Source organism: Mirounga angustirostris, unplaced genomic scaffold (assembly GCF_029215605.1).
Source record: "Mirounga angustirostris isolate CCGP_5_RB_7025 unplaced genomic scaffold, mMirAng1.0.hap1 SCAF_12, whole genome shotgun sequence".
Taxonomy (NCBI): Eukaryota; Metazoa; Chordata; class Mammalia; order Carnivora; family Phocidae; genus Mirounga; species Mirounga angustirostris.
Genome location: NW_026991720.1, coordinates 85,524,386 through 85,545,205, shown reverse-complemented (window position 1 = coordinate 85,545,205; position 20,820 = coordinate 85,524,386). Strand labels below are relative to the sequence as shown.

Sequence of the window (20,820 nt, the reverse complement as noted above, 5' to 3'; positions counted from 1 at the left end):
TAAGAGCTGCAGAAGAATGGAAGATAGAGGAATTTTCCAATTAAAACCACCACAACAACAGTGGACTGACTTGTCAGGTGTAGATGCCTCTTCAATTTAAATCAAGACCAGTTGAGTTTTCCAAGGCTGATGCCAGAGACGACTGCCTGTTTTCTTTTAGGAATTTTATGGTTTCAGGCCATTTTGAGTTCATTGTGTGTGGTGTGAGAAGGTGGTCCAGTTTCATTCTTTTGCATGTAGCTGTCCAGTGTTCCCAGCATCATTTATTGAAGAGACTGTCTTTTCCCCATTGGATATTCTTGCCTCCTTTGTTGCAGATTAATTGACCACGCAAGTGTAGGTTTATTTCTGGGCTCTCTGTTCTATTGATCTGTGTGTCTGTTTTTATGCCAGTACCATGCTGTTTTGATCTCTAGAGCTTTGTAGTGTAGTTTGAAATCTGGGAAAAAATGAGTTGAGTTTTCATCTGATTCTAAATGTGTGTCCCTTGATATCTTAATCATTTTGAAGTTTTTCTACCAATGCAGGTAGTCCGCATTTTATCAATTCCAAATAAAAGATTTTCTAGGAAATATAACTAAATAAGAAGGCATGTCCATTTTCCCTAGTGTTTGCACTATCATTGAATTAATAAAGTCAAAATCAACAACAAAAATGAGGGGATGGTGATTTTCCTTTGTTTAAAACCAGTGAAACTGTGCAGAAAAGAAGACAAGTCAACATGGGTAAATGTAATCCTCTGGTGCTTCCCATCGTCTTTGTTATCTAAGTTCATTCCTTTTGGAAGATAGATCCAATTTCATGAAATCCTTCAATTTGTCTTTTGGAAGACAGCTCCAGTAGCCAGTTTCAGAAAATCTTTCAGCAAATCATCATTGCTGTGGATACTAGCAATCATCAACTACATCATCTTTTGGACTTCACCCTCTTAAACAATTGTATTGGGGGGGAAGGGGTTCGGGGAGGGGACAGGTCTTTTTAAAAATCTGGCCTAAGCTGGGGCACCTGGGTGGCTCAGTCGTTAAGCATCTGCCTTCGGCTCAGGTCATGATCCCAGGGTCCTGGGATCGAGTCCCACATCGGGCTCCCTGCTCAGCGGGAAGCCTGCTTCTCCCTCTCCCACTCCCCTTGCTTGTGTTCCCTCTCTCGCTGTGTCTCTGTCTGTCAAATAAATAAATAAAATCTTTAAAAAAAAAAATCTGGCCTAAGCTAAGGACTTTATCCCTACAAAAAACACACAACATTCAAAATGTTGCGTATCTTTCAGAGGAATAAGACCCCCCTTTAGAGCAAGGCAGTGATTTAGTCAGGGAGATGGAAATGAAGAGAGGATATGGGTAAATCCACAAACTGAGTGGTTAAAACTTAATTTACTTTGGAATGGAATAAATACTTGGCCTTTTGAGTAAGTGTCCTGTAAATAGGAATTAATAAATGTATTATCTGTAAAAGACTAAAGACAGTAGTCCTGTTAATTTTTTAGTTGATCAGTATCCGCTTGTGTCTTGAACATTATGAATCCCATGTTTTAATTTTTTTCTCGTCCTTCTCAAGGAAAGTGCTTCTGAGATTTTTTTCCCAGTGCTGATGCCCCATTCAGGGCAGTTTTTCACATACCAACTGTCATGACCATGAATTGCTCAGGATGGGAATGGTTGAATTCAAAATTTGAACTTGCTCTCTCATGCACACGTACTCATGTTCACCTTTGGGAAGGAGGTGTGTGTGTGCGCGTGTGTGCGCGTGTGCGCGCGCGCGTGTGTGTGTGTGTTGTACTGCATCATTACCATGTTCAGTACTATGGTATTAGGAATGAATGGACATCATCAAGAAACATTTTGGACGTAACTTCTTTCAAAGAACAAACCAGCAACCACTGGATTAACTTTCCTTCCTTCTGTCCTAGGGCCGAGGAGCGAGCTGTCCCTTCTCCAGCTCTCAGCCCTACGAATCCGGGTTTCGCTGAACCACACCAGACCTCTCGTCTGGGGCCCTGTCCCCTGCCCTCTGTGCTGCCCTTTGGACTCGGGTAGGTAGGTCCCCCTGGAACTAATAAACTGGGAAAGTGGGTCATAGGTAGTGATGGATTTGATGTGGAGCACAGGATTTCTTAACATTTCCAGAGTTCTGAATCATAAACCACGATTTGGAAGAAAAGGGTGAGAGAGAGAGTGCTAGAAGCAGCATAGCTTACTCTCTCTTTTTAACTTGGATCGGGACCAGGCTAACTGATCCTTAGCTATGAAGCAGCTTTGACTTACCTTATTGAGTGACAGCTACGTAGTTGGTCACGACCTTAGAATGCCATTGATAGACATTAATTGGATGAGTAAACTGGTGGAGATCATGATTTTTTTTTTTTTAAGATTTTATTTATTTACTTGAGAGAGAGCATACAAGCAGGGTGAGGGGCAGAGGGAGCAGCAGACTCTCTGATGAGCGAAGAGTACGACTCGGGGCTCGATCCCAGGACCCTGGGATCATGACCTGAGCTGAAGGCAGATTCTTAGCCAACTGAACCACCCAGGTGCCCCGAGATCATGGTTTTAATCCAAGCTCTGCCCTTAACTAAGTGTGTGATCTTGGGCAAGTAACAAGTCAATTAAATTCTTTGGACATTCATTTTTTTTTCTGTGTCATATGGGATCAGTGATTCTCAACTACTAAAGTATAATTCTTTGCATTTCAATCACAGGGAGAGTTTATTTAAAAAAAAAAATACTGGGTCAGAGATTCTGATGTAATTAGACTGGGGCAGGCCCAGACATCTCTCTCTTTTTTTTTTTTTTAAGAAGCCTCCCCAACCCCCTACCAAGAAACACTAATGTCCAGCCAAGATTGAGAATCACTGGGTTAAAAAATCACCAAGAACTGATTCTAAGATTATGTCACCTGAAGATAGAAAGCAGATCCACAAAATCCCTTCTATACATAGCCTGGCCCAGGATTATATAGACTCAGTGGTAACGAAGCCTAAACATGCCTTCCTAAGAAGCAGTCCCCATCAGGGACTTTATTTAGGGAAGGTAATGTGCCTTCTCACTGGTTCAGTATTCCCACAATGCTTTGCAAGTCCTTAGCACCCAGTATGTTTTGATGGACTGAACTCCGTGTAACTCTGCCTATCCAAGATGATTAGCTGTTCCTAATGTCCCCAGAGACGATTATCTCTCCTTGGGGTATCCATGCCAGTGTTCAATAGCCTGTTGAAATTTTTTCCTAGAGGTGATCTGTGATCTGTGTGTGAGGGTATGGGAGAAAAGTGTCAGCAAGGGATAAAGATGATGACCTTGATCGTTGCTGAAATGTGAGCTTCTGTGTCCAAACTAAGATAAAAAAGGTGATCCTCACACCTTCTCAGGTAGTAGACTATCCAGTTACCACAAGTGGGATAGGAAAAAAAGAGCATATTGTTTACCTTAATCATTTGTTTGGGACCCAGTCTTGTTGCCATTCCATTGTTAATTCTGTAGATGTTCACACTTTGAAAATTATTCTTAGATTTAAAGATATAACTTTCTAAATTGTAATCCATAAAATTTATTTCTGTTTATCGTACTCTTTTTTTCTCCTACTGCCCTTCACATCCCAAAACACTTAGAAGAAGAAAAAAACAGTGTGTATGTGTGACTGTCAGATCAGTAAAAGAGAAACAGACATGAGCTGACAAAAGATGGAAAGGCATTAAGGAGGAAACATAGAACAAGGGTAAGAAGGCCCATGGACGGCAAGGAGCTACACTTCATTTCATTTCTTTTGTCTCTACTGTTGGTCTTAGGGCTGCTTCATGTTTATTCTCAGGCTTTCCAAAACTTGGGCAAATCATTGTATTTCACCTGCTATGTGTTGGAAAATATGGGCTTGTGGCCCATGATTCCAGCATGTTCCCTGCTCTCTTCCAAACATGGTGGATAGAGGGTATCTCCTTAGGTGAATTGACAGCCTGGACACACTTGGTCTAATCCAGCATGGGCCAATCCCAGGGCCTGGGCTAATTCTAAGTAATGTCTTGGGTTGGGGAATATATTTTTTTCTTAGCTTAGGAAAGCTACTGACACTAGAATTCTTTACCTTTGTGTTTTAGAGGAAATGGCCTTACCTGGTATCAAAAATCGAATGCAGACCTACAGAACCGGCTCAGCCCCCATCTCTCCATTTACTGAGAGGTGGTTGCATCCCTGCCATTAAAAAACAAATCTTGTGTTGGATTCATTTTTATATGTTTATTGCTGATCATTATTCTCAAATATTTAGTAATATTGGGCACATGCTGTTTTGTTATTTCATAATTTATTCTTTCTTCTTAAATAAATTTTTTTTTTTAAGATTTTATTTATTTATTTGAGACAGAGAGAATGAGGGGGAGGAGGGTCAGAGGGAGAAGCAGACTCCCTGCAGAGCAGGGAGCCCGATGCAGGACTCGATCCCAGGACTCCAGGATCATGACCTGAGCCGAAGGCAGTCGCTTAACCAATTGAGCCACCCAGGCGCCCCCTCTTCTTAAATAAATTAAGATAGAGTAAATGTGGGGTGCCTGGCTGGCTCAGTTGGTGGAACATGTGACTCTTGATCTCAGGATTATGTGTTCCAGCCCCACATTGGGTGTAGAGATTACTTAAAAATAAAATCTTTAAAAGAAAGATAGGAGTAAATGTACTATGAAAAGATGGGCTTTGTCCTCGTAACTTCAAGTTAAAACTTTAAGTAAAAAACTTAATTATTAATTCAAATGCCCAGTTATGTGTTTAAGCATTTTTCCTCCCACAAACCTAATTTTTGAAGTTAAGGAGTACTGTTAGTGTTGTTCTGGTCCCTAGGAGTATTATTCGTTTTCTTTTTAAACCTTTACTCTCTCAAAACAATTAAATGTTGCAAAGTGACTAGAAAAGAATATCCAGTGGAAATGTTGCAAGATAATTAGAAATGATAAAATTTCTTCAACTAGTCCCTGTGTGATTGAACACTTTTAACAATCAAATCCAAAGCTAGCAGGGGTTTTCATTTCTTCTTCCTTCCCTCCTCGATTCACTCATTCATTCAACAAATGTCCAGTGAATTCCTGTTCTGTGCCTGTCCTCTTTTGGCTTTCATTCTCAGGAAGGGAAGAGGACATACAGAAAATGAAGTAAGTACAGTGTGGGTCAGAGGGTGATGTGTGCTATGGATGAAAATAAAGCTGGGGAGAAGGCAGTGGAGGGGCTGGGTGGGCAATTTTTAAAATAAGGTAGTTAGGACAATCTTCAGCTGAGAAAATGGTGTTGAGCACAGACCTGAAAGTGGTGAAGGAGAAAGTTCTGGGGAGCTCCGGAGCAGGAGTCAGGTGTGTGCCTGGCACACAGCAGGGAGGTCCCAGTGGCTAGAGCAGAGTGAGGAGGTGGGAAGTAGGAGGAAATGCAAGTGGCTGTGGGGCAGGAGCTTGGGAGAATGCTGAAGATCATATGGGGCCTTTTAGGGCCTTTTCAGAGGGATGCTTGTGAAGTGATAGGAAGGTGAGGTTTCTTACTGCTTAGTCAAAATTCCAGCAGCCCTGAGATCTGTTTCTTCTTTGTTACACCCTCCGGGTGGTCTCCAGCTTTCCCTTCCTCACAAATCAGCCCCTACCCATTCTTTCCCTTGGGATTCCTTTCTCCCCAAGGCTGGCCATAGAGTGGGATTCAGTCTCCCATTCTCCTTACTGGCTTGGTACCCTGCAGGTGAGACTCTCCCTTCCTTTTTAAAGAATGCACTCCTAGGGGGCACCTGGGGGCTCAGTCGGTTAAGCATCTGCCTTCGGCTCAGGTCATGATCCCAGGGTCCTGCGATGGAGTCCCGCCTCAGGCTCCCCCTGCTCGGTGGGGAATCTTCTTCTCCCTCTCGCTGCCACTCCCCCTGCTTGTGCACGCACGCGCGCTCTCTCTCTCTGTCAAATAAATAAATAAAAATCTTTAAAAATAAAAAAAAAGAATGCACTACTAGTTGCTAAAGAATAAAAACTGTCAGGTAGTACTAAAGCCAACAATGGTGAGAGAAATTAATATATACAAAATATATCTTGGTTTCTACTGTAGCCCAGGCAGAAAGGGGCCGCATTGCTGGTTGGCTGGATTTAGCCTGTGTGTTTTCTTGAGTCTGCACATTGTGTTATAAATACTTGTGTAACATTGAAAAAGTGATAGTTTTGTTAAAATGTAGTTTCAAGTTCTCTTTAAAAATTGGATGTTCTATTTATATGCAGTGTGGAATGCGGTGCCTGGGTGGCTCAGTCAGTTAAGCATCTGACTCTTGGTTTCCGTTCAGGTTGTGATTCAGCATCCAGAGATCGAGCCCCACGTTGGACTCTGCGCCTAGTGCGGAGTCACTTAAGTTTCTCTCTCCGTCTCCCTCCACCCCTCTGCCTCCCCCCCTCCCTGTCTCTCTCTCTCTCTCTCAAATAAATCAATCTTTATATGAAGTTACAGGATAGGCAAAACTAATCTATGGTGATTTTAGGGATACGGCAGAGATTAAGTACGAGCACAAGGAAAATTTCTGGGTGACGAAAAGTTTCTATTCATAATAGTCTGAAATGCATGGTGGAACTCATTAAACCACACACTGATCTGTGCAGTTCACTATATGTAAACTGAATCTGAATATAAAGAAAATTTTTAAAGAGAAGCCAGTATTCAGCAAGAGCTGAGGAGGAGCTAACCACTTTGGGTTGGCACATGCTCTCTAGGTTGGCACAGACTCACCTGGCTCACTTCAGTCCTTTTCATTACCCACCGGGCCCCTCGTGTGTGATTCCCACAGCAGACTCTCTCAGTGCTTCTGGGTTCAGCTCTCAATGGGGGCCTGGTATGTTAACTGGCAACAGAGAAAATAGTACCTGCCTCTAGGGTTACATGTGAAGCAGGTAACAAAAACAAACCTGATAGCTTAGGTCGGTCAGGCAGCGTATCCACACCCATCTCTCTGTGGTATTCTCAAACCTAGGGTTCTGGGAGGTCTCTGAACATGACTCTCACTCTTCAGCCAAGGGTTTCCTGTGTTTTTGCAGACACCTCCTCTGCGAGGATACAGAAAGTCCCTTGTACTCCTATCATCAGCACTTACAACTTGCTTTTATTACATTTGTTACAAAAATGATAGTGTGTGCTATGGAAATCCTAGAAAGTACAAATAAAAACAAAATTACCCTCTATTCCACCATCCAAACGTAACCTCTATTTACAGTTTTGTGGTAAATGCTTTCAAATCCTTCTCCATACTTTTATGCATTTTATATTAAAAATGGTTTGATTCATAAAATTCGGCACACACTTGCTCAGTTTTCAAAATGAAAAAATAATAAGTGAAGGATTAAGCACAAGCATTGCCTTCTCTCTAACCTGTAACTGTTTTTAAAAGGCTATAAAATTATGCAAAGAATAGGAAGAACTCAGCAGAGAATGAGATAGACAAATGTTTGGAGGAAAGTAAACGATGAAACAGAACTAAGGATTAGTGCAAGAAGGACCGCCATGGGAATGAGAGTGATCTAGAAAGAAGCTCTGGGCATGGAGTCAGCAAAGACAGAGCAGGCATGAGCAGAGGCATTGAAGCAGAGATTAACGGAAATTCTTATGCATTAATTAAAATGAAGCCATGTTTCTAATGTGAGTTTGGTATTATAGATAAATTCTTTTTTTCCCTAGCACTTGGAAAGAGGGTGGGCCCTAGCCTACAAGCCAGTTCTTGCCTCTTAACCCCAAAATCAAGCGAGCCCTCAGCAGAGCCGACTTTGGTCACCGTATTATTCAAGGAAGGGTCCTATGCTGGAAACACTTGATATGTGATAGTGGAGGAAAATGAGAAAAGTTAATGAAGTCTTTAATTTATAAATATAAATATATAACTAAGAATAACCTAACAAATGAAGGAGCATTAAAAAAAAAAAAAAGATAAACAGTTACTAATGCCAGAGGGGAGATCATTCAGGGAAATCATTTTAAATAGCCTTTAAAAAATCTGAGTACCCTCAGAGTGATTAAAAAGATAGTTTCCTTACACAAAAACAGAATTCTTTTAAGAAGGAACAATCAGAAAACCAAAATAGTCTCAAATTTTCTTTAAAAAATGATTACTATAATAAAAATAACTTATTAGAAGGACTAAAAGGTAAAGTTTAAGAAATCTATAACACTATGTTAACTGTACTGGAATTGAAAAAAAAGTTTAAGAAATCTGTCAGAGAATATATATGCTAGGAAAGATGATAAAACAAAGAAGAGCAGTCCAGTAAGTCCAATATCAACCTATTGCAGCTCTAGAAAGAAAAAATCAAAACAAAATAAAAATGGCGGGAAAGAGATTGACAAAGAAATACTAGGAAAAAATTCCTGTAGTTGAGGAGAAGTAGGAGATAAAAAGGATCCATCAAGTGAATGGAAAAAACATCCATACAAATATACAATCATTATAAAATTTCAGAATCAAGAATATAGCAAGGCTCCTAAAATTAGTTTCTAAAAGGGAATATGAAGTTACTTAAGATTGACATAAAGTTTCTCATCAATGAACTGGATACTGAAATGTGATAAAGCAATGCCTTCAAATTTATGAGTGAAGGGGTGCCTGGGTGGCTTAGTCGGTAAGCGTTCAACTCTTTTTTTTTTTTTTTTAAAGATTTTATTTATTTATTTGACAGAGAGAGATACAGCGAGAGAGGGAACACAAGCGGGTGGAAAGGGAGAAGCAGGCCTCCCGCCGAGCAGGGAGCCCAATGTGGGGCTCAATCCCAGGACCCTGGGATCATGACCTGAGCCGAAGGCAGACGCCTAACGACTGAGCCACCCAGGCACCCTAGAATGACTTTAATTCTATTCAATAGATAGAACCAGTAATGAACAATTTTAATGTAGTTATAATAATGGGGCCTCGGGCAACTGAATTACTAAGCTGACTCATATGTATAAACACACAAAAACAAAAGATAAACTTTAAATAAAGTTAAAGTTAAATAAACTTTTAAATAAAGACTACCAGAAGAATGCAGAAAACTGTTTTAAAAGAACAGTAAGTGCAAGCTCATACTCAGCACACCCCATAGGAGTTTCTCTGCGGGGAAAAAAATCATAGGGTGTAGGGATGGGGTCATACATGCAAACCTGGAAAGAAGACATGGCCTCAGGCCTAAAGAGACAAGGAACCACCCCTTCTCCCATTTAATATGAGCTCACTATTTTAAAAACCTGCCAACTGGGGCACCTGGGTGGCTCAGTTGGTTTAGCTTCTGCCTTCAGCTCAGGTCACGATCCTAGAGTCCCGGGATCAAGCCCCGCATCAGGCTCCCTGCTCCTTGGAGAGTCGGCTTCTCCCTCTCTCTCTGATCCTTCCCCCCTCTTGTGCTCACTCTCTCTCACTCTCTCAAATAAATAAATAAAATCTTTAAAAAAATAAAGTGTGGTCCATTAAAAAAAAGACAAATGCCAACAACCATAAGGGAGTATCAGCAAAGAAAACAAATAGAAGAATTAGGGGCACCTGGGTGGCTCAGTCATTAAGTGTCTGCCTTCAGCTCAGGTCATGATCCCGGGGTCCTGGGATCGAGCCCCACATCGGGCTCCCTGCTCGGCAGGAAGCCTGCTTCTCCCTCTCCCACTCCCCCTGCTTGTGTTCCCTCTCTCGCTGTGTCTCTCTCTGTCAAATAAATAAAATCTTTAAAAAACAAAAACAAAAAACAAATAGAAGAATTAAATCCTCAAGAATATAAGATAATGGAAACATATCAACAAAATATTAAGTGTGTTAAAAATTATTAGATAAGAATACAAAACAAGGGAAAACAGTACACTGAAAAAAAGAACAGCATATTTCAAAAAGAAGATACAGAAATAAAAAATACATTGAATTTTTTTTAATTAATGTTCTAGCTAAACAACATATTGGAACCAAAGGTAAGTTAGTAAATTAGAAGCCAAATCTGAGAAAACTGTCTGGAATCAGGTCATTGAGATAAAAAGATGGGAAATGTCAGAGGTTAAAAAACACAATGATATAATGAGAAGTTCCAACAAATGTCTAATAGAAATTCCAGAAGGAGGTAAGAGAAGGAATTTGCCTATATTTGTTACATAAATAAACAAATTAAAATAGTAATACAGGGATGCCTGGATGGCTCATCTGTTAAGCGTCTGCCTTCAGCTCAGGTCATGATCCCGGGGTCCTGGGACCAAGCCCCGCATCGGGCTCCCTGCTCAGGGGGGCATCTGCTAACCCTCCCCCTACTCATGCTCTCTCTAGCTCTCTCTCACGTGTGCTCTCTCTCTCTCTCAAATAATTTTTTTTAAATAGTAGTATAATCTAGCAAAAATAATGAGAAGACTTAAATATTCATTTTTAATGGTAAGCATTCACAGATGTCTAAATTCAATGTTTTAAAAAATAGCTGTATCATTCTATTACTTAGAATAGTAGTACTTAAACTTTTTAAATATATTTTTTGAATTTTTTAATTTAAATTCAGTTTAGTTAACATACAGTGTATCATTAGTTTCAGGGTAGAATGTGGTGATTCATCAGTTGCATATAACACCCAGTGCTCATTACATCAAGTGCCCTCCTTAATGCCCATCACCCAGTTACCCATCCCCCCACCAACCTCCCCTCCAGCAACCCTCAGTTTGTTTACTATAGTTAAGAGTCTCTTATGGGTTGCCTTCCTCTCTGTTTTTATCTTATTTTTCCTTCCCTTCCCCTATGTTCATCTATTTTGGTTTTTAAATTCCACATATGGGGCGCCTGGGTGGCTCAGATGGTTAAGCATCTGCCTTCAGCTCAGGTCATGATCCCGGGGTCCTGGGATCGAGTCCTACATCGGGCTCCCTGCTCAGCGGGGAGCCTGCTTCTCTCTCTCCCGCTCCCTCTGCTTGTGCTCTCTCTCTCCCTCTCTCCATCAAATAAATAAAAATAATAAAATCTTTAAATTCCACATATGAGTGAGATCATATATTTGTCTTTCTCGGACTAATTTCACTTAGCATAATACCCTCTAGTTCTATCCACGTCATTGCAAATGGCAAGATTTCATTTTTTTTTTGATGGCTGCGTAATAGTCCATTGTGTGTGTGTGTGTGTGTGTGTGTACCACATCTTCTTTATCCATTCATCTGTTGATGGACACATGGGCTCTTTCCATAGTTTGGCTACTGTGGACATTGCTGCTATGAACATTGGGGTGCAGGTGCCCTTCCGAATCACTCTTTTTGTATCCTTTGGATAAATATCTAGTAGTGCAATTGCCGGGCCATAGGGTATTTCTGTTTTTAACTTTTCGAGGAAGTAGCTCTCAATCTTAGAGATTTGGAAATGTGTCAAAGTGATTGAAGGGTGCTGCTAGCATTTAGTGTCAGGGACAAAGATACTAAATGCACAGGAGAGTTCCACATGAGTCCTACCCAGAATACTAATAGCACTTTTTAAGAAATGCTGATGTAGAGTTCAAAATAAATCCACCAGAGGAACTAAAAACAAAAATGATTTTAGGAAAATAGTTGCTTCGAGGAATAAGGCTACACTTGGGGAGAAGAGGGGTGGAAAACTGTTGCTTTTCATAACTAACCCTACCATAATACTTGCAGTTTTATTGTGTCTGTATTATTAATGACCTGAAGTTACCATTTTAGAAAAAGAAATGACTGGTAAACCAGTAGATTCTTCTTCTGTTTTTACTTAAAGTTCAGAACTTTTTTTTTTTTAAGATTTTATTTATTTGACAGAGAGAACACAAGCAGTGGGAAGGGCCAGAGCGAAAGGGAAAAGCAGACTCCCCGCTGAGTGGGGATCATGACCTGAGCCAAAGGCAGGCGCTTAACCGACTGAGCCACCCATGCAACCCTCAGAACTTTTTCTTATTAAAATATCTGTCACTCAAATCTAAGCACCAGTTTGAATTGCTGAGCTTTTTACCCCAAAGAAGATTCTGGAAGCATATCTTGTGAGTATTAATGATCTTTCAAGTGTTCCAGCTGAAAAATAAATGTTAGAATTTATCAACAGGGAGTCACAGGAAATCAGTGTTAGAGGCCCTTCATTTTTTAATGGAATTGAATAATTTTTCCATAGCAGGTGGTTCTATATAGAACAAAGTAGGATGGAAATAGAGTCAAATAACTAGAGCATATGGACTCACTTGGAGCTTAGAGCCTGCCCTTTACGGTTTTGTAACACCTGGCTCTGTTCAACCTCTCCAGTTCCATTTTCTGTAACCACTCAAAATAGGATTTCTACCAGTGCTTTTGGTGTTCTTTGAACATTTTGTATTTTTACTTTTCACATCTTGGTGCAGAATCACATGCCCTTCCTTCCGCCTTCTGCCCATTATTCAAGAGCGGCTTCCAATCCAGTATCCTCTCTGAAGCCTTCCAATATGCTTAAAAACCACCATGCTTCATAAGCAGCAAATCACAAGTGAGAATACATGCCTACAATTAATATCATTTAAATAACATCAGATAAACATTCTGGCATGATCAGTCTGACACACCGTTAATGAGGCAGCATTGCCATACATGCATGGTTTCTGAAATCAGCAGACCTGAATCCCATCCTGGCTGTTCTTATCCTATCAGAGCCTCAGATACGTTATCTGAAAAACATGGGTAATTCTTACCTCACGTGGATGCTGTGAGTCTTTAATCCCACAGTCTCAGTAAATGTTAACTGCTGTAATTATGTTTATTATTGTGTATAAAGAAGAAGCTGACATAAATGTCTACCATTCATATTATTTTAAGTCAATTTATAGTTTTTATATACTCACTTTGTAAGTTACCCAATACTTAAAATGAGTATTGACATTGTTTAAAGGTGAACTTTTTTTTATTACTATCGCATATGAACTCACGCAGATCAAAACCAGAATTCCACTTGTAATGGCAAAAATTTGGGGTTGCCTGCCTATCTCAGTCAGTAGAGCATGTGACTCTTGATCTCAGGGTTGTGATTTCAAGCCCCACATTGGGCGTAGAGCTTACTTAAAGTAGCAGAAGCATCTAATAATAAGGAAGGTGGTTAACTAAATCATTGTATATGTATATTAGAAAATATTATGTAACCATTAAAAAGTATGCTTCTAAGTTGTTTATTAATGTGGCAAATGCTTATGATATCATGGTACGTAAAAAATTTTTAATGTAGGGGTGCCGGGTGGCTCAGTCGGGTGTTGACTCTTGATTTTGGCTCAGGTCATGATCTCAGGGTCTTGAGTTAGAGCCCTGCGTCTGGTTCCACGCTCAGTGTGGAGTCTGCTTCAAATTCTCTCTCCCCCTCTCTCTCTCAAATAAATTAATAAAATCTTTAAAAACAAACATTTTAATGCAAAACTTTTAAGACAATATCCAGCCATGTAAATATACATTATATATGCACAAATGTATGTATTCATGATATACATTCAGTATGTATTATTTATGCATGAGAAAAATGGAAAATTTCCAGATTTCCACAATGTTCATATATTTTATAAGGAAAAAAATCATGATTTATATATCAAAGGCCCTTGATCTCATTTCTTAAATGATATTTCCTTGCCGACAATCTCTCGCTCCCATCCCCAGAACTTTCTGTGTTCCCCTATATGCTCTATCATTCCATATGATTCTACCCACCTGTAAGAAATCCTTAAAAAGAGGTAGAATGCTACAAAGACATTAGATGACAAGGGTCCTGAGGGCATGTGCCATAGCTTATTGATCTCTAAGCCAACTTGGATGTGACAGCCAAACATGGAGGTAGAGAGTCAGTAGAATCGTACTGAATGAATGAATGGAGACCCAAGGCATTGAGAAATGGAGCAGGTAAAAGGAAATAAGTGTGAGATTGATTAAAAAGGTAATCATAAATATCTATGGAGTCCCTTATTCTAAGTGCTTTATAATTCTTACATTAATCTTCAATGCAGCACTGTTGGGACTAGCTAGACAAATTATAAGCATCCACATAATGGCATGAATGCAGCTGTTTAAAAAACAAAACAGGGCACCTGGGTGGCTCAGTTGGTTAAGCGACTGCCTTCGGCTCAGGTCATGATCCTGGAGTCCCGGGATCGAGTCCCACATCGGGCTCCCTGCTCAGCGGGGGGTCTGCTAACCCCCTCTGCCCCCTTCCCTCTAGTGCTCTCTGTCTCTCATTCTCTCTCTCTCTCAAATAAATAAATAAAATCTTTAAATAAATAAATAAAAAACAAAACAATGAGGGGATGCCTGGGTGGTTTAGTCAGTTTGGAATTGACTCTTGGTTTCAGCTCGGGTCATGATTTCAAGGTCATGAGATCGAGCCCCACATCTGTCTCTGTGCTCAGTGAGGAGTCTGCTTGAGGTTCTCTCTCTCCCTCTCCCCCTCACCCTCTTGCACTCTTGCTCACTCTCTCAAGTGGACACATAAATCTTTAAAAAAATGAAGAATCTATTTTATAGTGGTATGGAAAGATCACCAAGAGATATTAAGTGAATAAAGCAAGGTACGGAACAGTATTAAGTCATTCTACCATTCATGAGAAGGAGACTATTCATATCCGCCTGTGTAAAATATTTCTGGAAAGACACACAGGAAGCTGACACCATGGTTGCCTCCCAGCCATAGACTGGAAGTGAGACTGCCCTTTAATTCTTTTTATACATGAATTTTTGAGCCATGTGAATATATTAGTGATTCAAAAAGATAATTAAAAATGGAGGAAAATCATTATCCCCATTTTCTAATAAGCAACCTGAGATTGAAGGAAATGAGGTCTCCTGCCCACAGCAGTAATAATAACAGTCACACACACTTATTAAGCACTTACTGTGTGCCAGGCCCCACAATAGGTACTTTGGAAACATTTTCTAATTTATTCCTCACAGATCTATATTAGTTTTATGTTGGGGCGCCTGGGTGGCTCATTCGTTAAGCGTCTGCCTTCGGCTCAGGTCACGATCCTAGTGTCCTGGGATTGAGCCCCGCATTGGGCTCCCTGCTCAGCGGGAAGCCTGCTTCTCCCTCTCCCACTCCCCCTGCTTGTGTTCCCTCTCTCACTGTGTCTCTCTCTGTCAAATAAATAAAATCTTTAAAAAAAAAAAGTTTTATGTTTATTTCAGTGTCACCGCTGAAGAATCTGAAGGAAACATAGAATTTATTTTCCAATCGAACACACTTTTGGAAGTAATAATTACTCTGGGACAGCAAGCATAAGCCAGGACTTAGGGTCACTCCACTTAGAGAAGACAAATAGCGTGCAGATGTCCTATCATAATGGCAGAATCAGAACATGCTCTGTGTGACTCCACAGCCTATACATCTAACTGCCGTTTACAGATAAGCAGATGAAGGGACAGAAAACTGATGTACCTTGCAAAAAACACACAGCTGTTAAGTGCCAGTTCCAGCCTCCAAGCATGGTCCTTCTGAACCCAAAGCTTGTACCGTATGATGTTGCGTCTCTGGATAGAAATCTAATAATCCTGGGGCGCCTGGGTGGCTCAGTCGGTTAAGTGTCTGCCTTCGGCTCAGGTCGTGATCCCAGGGTCCTGGGATCGAGCCCCGCATCAGGCTCCCTGCTCGGCAGGAAACCTGCTTCTCCCTCTCCCACTCCCCCTGATTGTGTTCCCTCTCTCGCTGTGTCTCTCTCTCAAATAAAGAAAATCTTTTATAAAAAAAAAAAAAGAAATCTAATAATCCTTTGGCAGAGGAATTTAAGAGGAGGATGATAAATCTAAAAGAAGAGGGAAAGGATGGGCAGAGCCCCAAGCTAAGTACTCTGGCACCTTTGGCCCCCACCACTCAAACACACCTGGAGAGCATTCAGTCACAAAATGTCTGGGGGACTGCTGCGTGCGGGAGTATGTGCCCAGTGTTTCGGGGACAGTGGTCCTGGCCTCACAGAGCTTACTGTCCACATTTAGGAGCAGGTTGCATAGATTTTAGAGCCTTTGGCTCTTTGTACGTATTGGCCACTGAAGTTAATCAATGATTGTTAATAAGGAAAAGCAAATAATATATGTTAAGAGTCCCAGAAGACTAGACAAAAGGAAACAACTTTTTCAAATTGCTTTCAGGAAAAGGCTGATAAGGTCATAAGTGAAAAATTGTTTCCTGGACTACAACTCATGAAGCTTTTTCTATATGCTATGCCCATTATAGAAAAGCTTATGCCCTGGGAAGTGTAGAAAATTTTCATAATAAATAACATTTATTTTTGTTAGTTGTTCATGCCCATAGAGTAATTATGTGAAAGATATAGTAAGTTTGGGCATGTGCTTGCATACTTGGAATGAGACGGTCAACATAAGCATTAGGACTAATTAGATTATTATGTAATTAATTATATAATTATAATGAGAGTTATAGATATATAAGTTGATTACTTTGAATAGACAGATGCCCTGAAACTATCTTTCTTCTGATACCTCCAGTCCACAGTGAAGAATACTCACTCACAAACTGAAAAGCATTACTGAACTGGTGTGTGTTTGTATGTGTGTGTGGGGGGGGGGTGGGGGGGTGTCTTAGTTTCAGACAACTGAATCCATTCTAGCTAAATCCACAGAGATTTAATTGGCATTTTGAACAAGCTTGCCAAATACTGTTCTCAGAATGTTGTCACTGGAAATACTAAAGATGAGGACACTAGGACTCAGAGAGGCAAGTTGTTTTTCTATATATATTCAACAAGCATTTTTGAGCCCTACGTAGGCATCACTGAACAGAAATCCGCAGCATTGGGTTTCTGATCACAGTCTCGTTTCCCAACAGGTTGTTCTTCAATCTCCCTCCATGACTTTTAAACAGTACAGATTCCAGAATTACTAAATCAGTATGTCTAAAGAACCTGGAAACCTGTCGTTTCAGGCTCCCTAGGTGATTCAGACACGCTTCCAAGCATGGAATCTCCTGGTGTAGTTGGCCCTGTTGTAACGGTATTGAATGGCTCAGGTGCTCGTGCAGCAGAGCTAAAGCTGGACCCCAACCCTCACCTCCATGCTGGAGTATCTCCCACAAAACCAGCATGAATTTCCGTTATCAGCAAGCAGCTGATTCTTGCCTTAATTTGAAGTTAAAAATGGTGCTGGTGTTTTGTTATAGTTTTTATTTATAAATATCTGTGCCTTTTAAATTTGATGGCTACTCTGAATACGAAACCAGGTTTGTTTTGGAGACGTCACTTACCCCTACATGGATGTAGATGGGTCTGTTTTCTGACCTACAAAGGGAGGGGGTTACATTGGATCATCTTCAAGATGGACTTTCAGACCTAGAAATCTGTGATGAAAACTGTTTTTAAATCCCTTCTTTCATGGCTATGGAAAACAGGATTTGAACCTCCAGGTCATTTTGCTTTTCGGTTGCTAGTATTTTTGTTGGAGGACCCGTCAGAAGATTTGTCCCTTTGACCATCTTAGAAGTGACATTTCTCATGTGAGAGTTTGTGTGGTTTTACAACTTGGTGATTTATATTTTAATCAGCACACTGGAAGCTCATTATCTGTCAGATCAGAGTCTAGTCATTTGATCTGCTCGTGTTGGTCCCTTGGTTTCTTTGCTGCTCTTCTTCTGATAAGGGGGTTATTGATAGCCTTCATGGCTTTAATTATTTAATCATTATTGATGAGCATTAAAAGTTCCCCAGAAGGGCAGCCTTTCTCTGTAACACCCTCTTCTCCTGTCCTGTCCTTACCCCTCCAGCACCCCTTTCTTTTCCCAGATAAGAAAAAACTGCTAAACAGATATCTGAAGGAGACATAGACTATAGCCAGAGTCCTAACACCTCAAAAATATTTGAAAATCTCCTCTTATCTCTGTCTCTTCCTAACCTACAGAGAGTTATGGTTGCCACATTTAGCAAAGAAAATATAAGATGCCCAGTAAAATTTGAGATAAAGCACAAAATTTTAATATACGTATGCTCTATGCAATATTTGGGGACATATCCTAAAAAAGTATTTGGTGTTTGCATTGAAATTTAATGGGCATCCTATATTTTATTTGGCAACCCTACAGAGAGTACATACCCTAATGATTTACTAAATCCATCTAATATTTTGAGATCTTTCTTTGAGACTTGCTCCTAATTTAAACCTAGAGCAAAATGTTTGTAATAACTGAGACTGTATTTGTGTAAAGTTTAATGGGTGTTGCACTGCCCGCTACACACAATTCCCTCTTGTGTTCAGAACATAGGAATAGAAACAAGACTTTGTTTGAAAAACCTAAGCAAGATATTCTTCTGTTTTGTAATTTTTTGTTAAATATTTCAAAGACACACATAAGCAAAGACAGTGATGTAATGCATTGCCCACACTTTATTTACACCCTACCCAGTTTATTTTCTTTTTTGTTTGGATGTGGGTGTTTATATTGCCATTCCCTAAGTCAGTGGTTTTGACCTTCAGCTGTGTGTTATCGTCACCTGGAGAGCTTTTTACATCCTCATCCCCCCGCCTACCTCCCAGACCAATTAAATCAGAATCCCTCGCAGGAGAGTCAGACATCAGAAGCTGCCCCGGTGATTACAGTGAGCGGCCAGAGCTGAGAACCAATTCCCTAAGTGAAAATGGCAAAATCAAAGAAGTATTTTTACTGCTGAATCATGTCCTCATATTTTAAATTCATCTTCAAAATTATTTCAAATTATTTGTGGTTTTCTTATGTCTTTTTCATATTTATTTCTCTGTCTCTCTTGGGTTTTAAACCAGTGGTTCTCTACTCATTAAAATCATCTTAGGATGCTGTTTTAAGAAAATGCCTGGGCTCCCCTCCTGGATGTTGTGCTCTAATTGGTCTGGTGTGGAGCCCAGGATTTCTTGGTTTTAAAAGCACCTGAGGAGATTCTGAGTTTAAGCAGAGTTGAAAGCCAGTATTTTTTAATATGTCAAATACCTATCTAGCTGATCATCTGAATCTCCTGGGGAACATTTATTTATTTATTTATTTATTTATTTATTTATTTATTTATTTATTTATTTATTTGTGGAAGAAAACACATTTATGTATTTATTCATTTCTACTTACAAGTAAGGTCATAGACATCAAGTAGACACCGTACTGCCTGGCAATACCTTGTCAGTCTCTGGTCTAATTTCTCTTTCCTCAGACCTCCAACAGTCTCTCCTTCTCACTTTCTTTCTTTCTTTTTTTCTATTAAGATTTATTTATTTATTTATTTATTTGAGAGAGAGAGAGCAGTGGGGAGGGGCAAAGGGAGAGAGAATCTCAAGCAGACTCCACGCCGAACGCCCCGAGACCATGACCTGAGCCAAAATCAAGAGTTTGATGCTTAACCGATTGAGCCACCCAGGCACCCCTCCTTCTCACTTTCAATACAATTCACAAAAGAGAAACAGCTCATCTTTCCAGCACCACATCTACCAGCCTAAGTGCATTTGTATCCACATACTCTGCCTTCCCGCTGTGGACAGGGAGGAGCTCTCCTTGTCCTCCTCAAGGTCAGGTCCTGCTTGTACATAAGAGCCAGTGTCTCGGGCGCCTGGGTAGCTCAGATGGTTAAACGTCTGCCTTCGGCTCAGGTCATGATCCCAGGGTCCTGGCATCGAGTCCCGCATCGGGCTCCCTGCTCAGCGGGAGCCTGCTTCTCCCTCTGCCTCTCTCTCTCTCTCTGTCTCTCATGAATAAATAAATAAAATAAAATCTTTAAAAAAAAAAGAGCCAGTGTCTCCTAGGTAACTTTTAAAACACATGTAATTGCCCTGCTTGATAAAGTAGAAGGAATTTTGAAGTTCTAGGAGGAGGAGAAATGGGTGTTGGCAAATGACCTTCAGAGTAATGGGTATAAATGAGGAATCCTGTTGAGGATAGCGAAAGGACTTTTGAGAATAAGGGTAAGAATGTCTAATATTTTGGAAATATTTTATTCCCACGACACCTGGGTGGCTCAGTTGGTTAAGCATCTGACTTCTGTTCAGGTCATGATCTCGGGGTCCTGGGATCAAGCCCTACATTGGGCTCCACACTCAGCTGGGAGTCTGCTTCTCCCTCTCCTTCTGCCCCTCCCCCTCTCCTGCCCCTCCCCCGATCCTGCACGTTCTCTCTCTCTCAAATAAATAAAATCTAAAAAAAAATTTTGTTTCTTCTGCTATGTTTCAATGTAAACACCTATTCTGTTGCTCTGAAATCTTTAGAGAAGGCCATCACACATGGGTACAGCAGCGCATGCCCACACCCACACAGAGTGAATGTCCATTGTCCAGGCCCCACCCCTGGAAATCCTATTTCAGGAGGTTCAAAGTGAGGCCCTGATATCAGTACCTTAAACCTTCCCCAGACCATTGTGGCAAGTGGCCAGGTTTGGTCCCACTGATTGTAGATGTTACAACATCTTTAGACGATGTTCATCACAATCCATCCCATTGACATCTGGGCAAATTGATGTTGGGGAACATAAAGTCAATGGTAAAACTGGGTTTTTGCAACAGGGAGAAAAAGTCTGACTCTTATTAGACCTCCCTCAGATCTACCTTGTCTTTTTCTCTTTGAGTGACTCTGAAGGAAGATATAACCTTTCTGAAATAGGACATTAGAAGACCAAGGAGGTATACAGAAAAATGAATAATAAATTTTAATAAAGAAGGCTTAATCTCCTGTAATACGAAATAGCAGAGAGGAAGTATGACCTACATAATCAACAGTCATGAGCACCAATCCAAAGATATCATTCATGCGTCAAATACTGAGTGCCGGCTAAGAGACAGGGACTGAGCTAGGCTCTTGGAGCTCAGGGTATGGTATGGCCTCGGGAATCACAGTCTAGAAGAGACCAATAATTATAACCAGTGGGAAGAAAAATGTGAAACTACGTAAGTAGTAAATATAGACCCAGTATGCAGGGGA

At 40.5% G+C, this 20,820-nt stretch overlaps 1 protein-coding gene across 7 annotated transcripts in view; it reads left to right on the top strand.

Moving 5' to 3' along the window:
• SLC26A5 (solute carrier family 26 member 5) overlaps positions 1 to 20,820 on the top strand; it is a 60,104-nt gene that overhangs the window by 1,636 nt on the left and 37,648 nt on the right. For 5 of the 7 annotated variants that reach the window (XM_064575390.1, XM_045864848.3, XM_045864846.3 and 2 more), the window contains exon 2: positions 1,907 to 2,029. The gene's annotated coding sequence lies outside the window, so the exon portion shown is untranslated. Of the gene's footprint in view, positions 1 to 1,906; positions 2,034 to 20,820 lie in introns of all 7 variants that reach the window. The other 2 variants (XM_064575391.1, XM_045864847.3) reach the window with 1 other exon arrangement.